Below are 6,317 nucleotides of genomic sequence, written 5' to 3'. Positions count from 1 at the left end.
TCACTGTGCCAATACCATGCAGTTTTTATCACTATTGCTCTGTAGTACAACTTAAGGTCTGGAAAATTTGTAAGTTTTCATGTTGTCGTCTTTAACTCTTTCTCCAGCTACAAGCTACAGAGTTCCTTTAACCTTTCTTTCCTGCCAAATCAATCACATCAACCCTCTTTTCTCCTTGGCATGACACAGTGCAACCTTTTCCATTTTGCAGAAAAAAAAGCAAGGATGTGAAATTTTGCCCTGTTTAGAGAATTTAGGGAACAAGGAAGGCACTGGGGTCCTGGAAAAGGACGAGGTTATAAAGAGTTTTCCAGACTAGGAGAGAATTTGAATAGTGACTGCAGATGGTTTAAAATTATATATATATATATATATAATTATATGTATGTGTATATGTGTATATGTGTATGTGTGTGTATGTGTGTGTATGTGTATATATATATATATATATGTATATATATATATACATATATATATATATATATATATATTCCTGGAGTTAGGACAAACTTTAGCAGGCCACTTTCTTAATCAACCAAGTATATATAAAAGCACCTCAATGATCATGTCTCTTCTGACACACTGTTTCAAGGATTAGGATCTATTCTTTCTTACACTTTGTCAAATGTGGTTTTAATGAGCTGTAAATGCATACACACACACACACACACAGTCTTCAGGATTTTATTTATTGTTTTCATTTTTGTTTTTTGTTTTCAGTTACTATGCTTAAATAGCTTTGCATGAACCCACAGAAGTTTGTTTGAACAACCAAGGTGCAAACAAGCAAATGAAAAGACAAGACTGCTGTAAGATGATGGCCTTTAGCACCCCAAAAGACAATGCTCCCACACTCACCAAGAGAGACCGGGTTTTCATATCTGCCCAGACCCTAACCAGCATCCCAGACTCCCATGTTTACTCACAGTGCTGAGGGAGTGACTTTTTCTCCCTGCCCAAACCCTCCTTTACTGACTCCAACTGACTGATGGAAATACAAGCTTGCTCTACTACTTGGAACTTCCCTACGCATACCATTCTTGATTTTTTTTTCTTAAATTCCTTGATTATTCTTTTTAGTCCAACTGACAAGTCCTGTTCATTACCCATCTGTAAATTGTCATGCCAGGACATTTCTGTTTGCCTTGATTGTACTGGTTGCCACTCATCAGGAGTTTTACAGTCTTAAAGGTTTGCATAAAACACCATCCACTATCTATTGTATTGTAATCAATTACACATCATCCAATCTTACTAACTGATGAAGAACTTGAAGATGAGAAGAACCTGAATTTAAATCCAGTCCCTACCATTATGTTCCTATTGATAGCAGAAAGCTTATTTACATTCCTTTAAGCCTCCAATCTTTTCATTTATAAAACAACTGTTGTTTTTAGGATTATACGAGATGAACATTCATAATAGTTCTTGGCACATTGTCATTATTGTACTTACTATGAACATTCAGTGTAACATTCTAAACATATTTCATAGATGAATAGTTGATGTGAACCATGATGGCACATGGTTCTAGCAAAATATGTCAGTGCCAGATTTTTGCTTTAAACATCATTGGCCTAGGAATAACTAACTGAGGCTTTGAGCTGTTCATTAAGAATTTATTAAAATTATTTTAACCTTTGCTGGTTGCCAGAGCCAGACATGATGGGAGCTGAGGTTTGCCACAATCAGTCAGGTCCTCCCACATGGACCCACTTCTGGCAGAGCCATGGAGGGGTCTGGGCTGATGCCCAAAGGAACATACTCCTCACTCAGACATGTATACTGACGTGTCCTCTAGAAACTGAAAGGCTTGGCTGTTGGTTTTTTTTTTTTTTTGATGACACTGAGTCTCACAGCTAAAAATATCAATGCACACCTACCTGACATGAAATTCTGGTCTGAATTCTGACTTTGTGTTACCCTACAGAGAAGGCATCCCTTGGCTTTAGTCATTTGCTGTGTAGGAGGATGGGCTTACAAATCCATGGCTGATTCTACACTCTGGCAAAGGAAATTCTCCAGGTTTCCCTTCAGGAACTAAGAAATTCCTCTGAGTGTTCAAACTTATGTTAAGGAGGGAAGCCTTCCAGATTCACAATGACATGTTCTCTTTATTTCTTTTTTTCTTTTCATTTTTTAATGAAAAAATGACTGAATTAGTTTATTAATTAAACATACTTTAGCCAAGAGACTTTTTAAACATAGAAAAGAAAACATCTTAAGGGTGAAAATTGGGGCGGGGGGGGGAAGGTGATTCATTATTTTACCACTCCTACATTTTATTCAATGGTATTTTAATTTTCTGATATCAAATGAAACTGTCTACCAAGTCAAGTTTTTTTTTTTTCTGAAGTGTTTTCTGATTGCTAAAGAGTTAAGTCTATCATATGTTTGTAATCTCACAGAGACTTCCATTTCTCTTTCAGTGTTGATGTCTACTTCCAGGTAAGGCTCATACTTATACTCAGCAGCAGGACTGACAATGCTCTTTCTCTTCTAGGATTATGTGTTATGAAATAAGCTATTTATGCTCACCATGTTTTAGTTAAGTTAGGTTTCTATCTTTCAGCAGTGGGCTCTGTCCAAAAATCTGAATTATTAAACTGTGCATGGACTTTTGATGTCTGTTTTGTTCATTCCAGATTTTTCTTTTTGTTCTTTGATTTCCACATAGGTTTGACCACAAAGTAGACCTTCCTTATGGGAAGCAGTGTTTGCAGTGTGGGACACTTAAAAGAAGAGGAAAGAAAGATCAGTGTGTGTAGAGAAAAAGGGACAAAGTAGTGATTCAGATTAAGATGTTTTCCCAGCTCATAACAATTGTTCAGGGTCTGTGTTGAGCTTCCCTCTTTTAAAAATTTATTTTTCTTTCTTTTATTGCCTTTTCCCAAACAATATATTTTGATTATATCCTTCTCCCTCCCCAAACTCCTTCCAGATCTACTGATGAACCTCCCAATCCATCCAATTTTATGTTCTTTCAATAAAAATGAAATTGTATTATTGTTACTATTTTTATTATTTAACAAAAATAAAACAAAAATTAAAACAAATGAGTAGCAACAAAAGAAAAGAAATACCCAAATCAAATCAAATCAAACTAAGCAAAAAGGCCTTGCCTCACAACGTGGAGTCCACTGTGTGTTGGTTTGAGCATGTAGTCTTCCCTAGAATGTGGTTGGTGTATTAGGTGATACTCTGTTAGAGGAAACTGATTTTTCCCTTTCTCAGCAAATATCAATTACAGATTTCATCTTGACTAATGGTGTGTCTCTGTGCAACTCCCCCTTTCATTTCCTTGGATTTTGTCTGGCTTAATCTTGCACTGGTCTTGTGCATGCTGTCAGTCTATGAATTCATACATGCGTTTAATCCTATTATGTACTGAGCTATAGATAAAACATACATATAATTTTCTTATTACATTTAGTTAGCAGAATAATAATAGCAGGTTTCTGTCATGTTTTATGACTTTTCTGGGATTAGATTCTTGGTCACTTTAGCCAGAAGAGCTTCCATCTCATTGAGTAAGACTTAACTCCAACTACTAAGTGGCTTGTTACTTCAATAACATTGCACAGATATATCTTCAAAATTAGTCATTATTTCAGGTCACAGAGTTCATAACTAGGTGTCAATGATGCTTGCTTTTCTCTGCCAGTAGCAGCAGCATGAATGCTAATTAATAGGGGTGAATGCTTTTACCTTCTTTGAGAAGTCATTTACTCATTCTAAGTCTGACACAACTCAATATTCTTTTTCTCAAATGTAATCACTCCAGAAGAGATGTCACTGAGTGCAGGGACTCTATTCAGGATGTGTGTCCAGTAGCATTTCATCAAAATCAGGATCCCATCCAGCAGATGAGTGATTCAGAGAATGAGCACCATGTTCATTCATATAAAATTCATGATTGAAGTACTTTCACCACACTCCTCCCCACTAAAATCAGAGAACACCCCCTTCCCCAACTCATCTTTTATCTTTGGTTCTAAAACCTAGGCATAATCAAACGCGATGGTCATTATTTACAACAATACTTCCCATTTGGTAAACTAATTAAAATTTGGCTTTCTATCTCTGGAAACAGATAAGTGACCCTGCTAATGGGTTAGGAGAACACAGTGGCTGACTGAGTCAGGACAGCTTGTGGTCAGAAAGGTTGGTTTGACATTAGCAGACAGATGAGAATGGGGTTGACTAATGACAGTGATGTATTCAGAAGTCTCTGGGAACCTAACAACTGGAACTGGATCAGTGATAGCTGCTAGAACATTCCAAATAACAAGCTAAGGCCTGAGAGATTCCCCTCTCCCTTTTTCCCATCTTATCGCCCTCTACCCTCATCTTAGGTACATGATTGAATGCTTTAGAAGCCCCACTCTCAAAGTGTTGTTCAAGCTTCCATGTGTGAACTTTTCTGATTTTTGGAGTTACCAATACTGGGACGAGTTTTTGGAGTCCTGCTGTCCCCAGAACTGCATTTGTGCATTTCCCGCCCCCCACCCACCATTCTCTTCTATGTGTTTGTCTTCTTTCCTAGACCTTCACATTGACATTCATGACAAACATCAATGGTCAGGTCACTCATCAGCCTCAAGAAAACTCAGTTATACCCTGTCATGGCATTTTGTAGAAATACTAGTAGTTTAATTTAAACCATTCTTTAAGTTAAATATTATTTTATTGAAAAGAAAATTAATACCATAGTATACAAGAGACTTATACAAGAAGAAGCACACTCTAAGGTCTTGTTCCTGTGTATCTCAGGGAAACTATATTCTCATCAGTTTGCTCCATAAGAAAGTGTTCATTCTTATCCTTAACTACTTGAATTTCCCCAACAAGATTGTTGCTACTAAAACTTGTTATGCCATTATTATTCCTTATTGAATATACATTATTTTAATTGGTTAGAAGTGACATAAAATATAACATAAAACTATGAGGATAACATTACAGAAATTAATTATGTCCCAAGCAAAGGCCTAGAGCTCTGAAACAAAGGTCTCTACAGTGTCAGTCCTGGCTGAGGTTAGAGATAGCATCAATTCCACATGTACTTGTTACTTGAGATGGTTGGACCAATCTGTAGTGTTCATTGATTAACAGACACATTATACTCATCTTTGCCCTTGAGTTTCCATGCCTTTTGAGTGTTTAATGCTGATTACCAATCTCACAAGATTGAGAATCACCTAGAAGACAAACTTCTGAGCATTCCTGTGATGGATTTTCTGGACTAGATTAATTGAGAAAGGAACACCTACCTTAAATATGGGAATGCCATTTCATAGGCTAGCACCCAAGACTAAAGAAAAACTAGAAAGCAAATTGAGCACTTGTAGCCCGCACAGTCGTCTCGCCAGCAAGAAGACACGCAGATACTAGGATCCTTCTTTTTTTTTTTTTTTTTTTTTTTTTTTTTTTTTAGATATTTTCTTTATTTATATGCGAATTTCTCCATTCCCAGTTTCCCCTCCAAAAAACAAAAAATAAACAAACAAAAACAAACCCCTGTTGCCTCCCCGCTCCCCATGCCTGCCACCCCGCCCTCTCCCACTTTCTGGCCCTGGCATTCCCCTACACTGGGTCACAGAACCTTCACAGGGCCGAGGTCCTCTCCTCCTATTGATGATCGATTTTGCAACCCTCTACCATACACATGCTGCTTGAACAATCAGACCCCTCTATGTGCAGTCCTTGGTTGGTGGTTGCATCATGAAGAGGAAGACCCCAAGCCACTAATCGACACTGCTTATATACACCACAGCGCAGTGTGTCCGCCCATGATTGGCTGTTTGCTCATCACCCCATGTGATGCCCCGGGATGGGCCGTGACTTAGCGCCTTTTCACTCTATGCACATGCACAAACAGTTGTTTACCAGGAGTTGACAGCGGATTTAGGCGCCATCTTGTCAAGGCAAACGCCTCTCCAGCTCTACCACTCTTCACATCTCCCCCTTTTGTTTTAGTTAAAAGGGAAGGCCAAATATAGCAAGTCAGAGAGTGCTTTTGCTCTGCCAGGGCCCCTGTCGTAGGTCATTCTGCATCAAACCTGCAGCCTTACCCGTCATAGGATTACCCCCCGCCCCCAGGGCTCCATGTCTTAGGTTGGTCTGCGTTTGGGGAAGGTTGCCCGTCTCTGGGTACCCTGGAGCTGGCGTAGCCCGTCTCTGAGTACCCTGGAGCTGGCGTAGCTCATCTACTCTGACCCTGCTGGGCGGTCGCTAGCAAAGGCGCTTTTGGCCAGGGGAGGAACCAGACGGCAGGAGGTTTTATGATTTGTGTAGCATGGACAACCACACCACGG

Source organism: Mastomys coucha, unplaced genomic scaffold (genome assembly GCF_008632895.1).
Source record: "Mastomys coucha isolate ucsf_1 unplaced genomic scaffold, UCSF_Mcou_1 pScaffold18, whole genome shotgun sequence".
In the NCBI taxonomy this organism is placed as follows: Eukaryota; Metazoa; Chordata; class Mammalia; order Rodentia; family Muridae; genus Mastomys; species Mastomys coucha.
Note: the sequence above shows the minus strand (reverse complement) of the source record.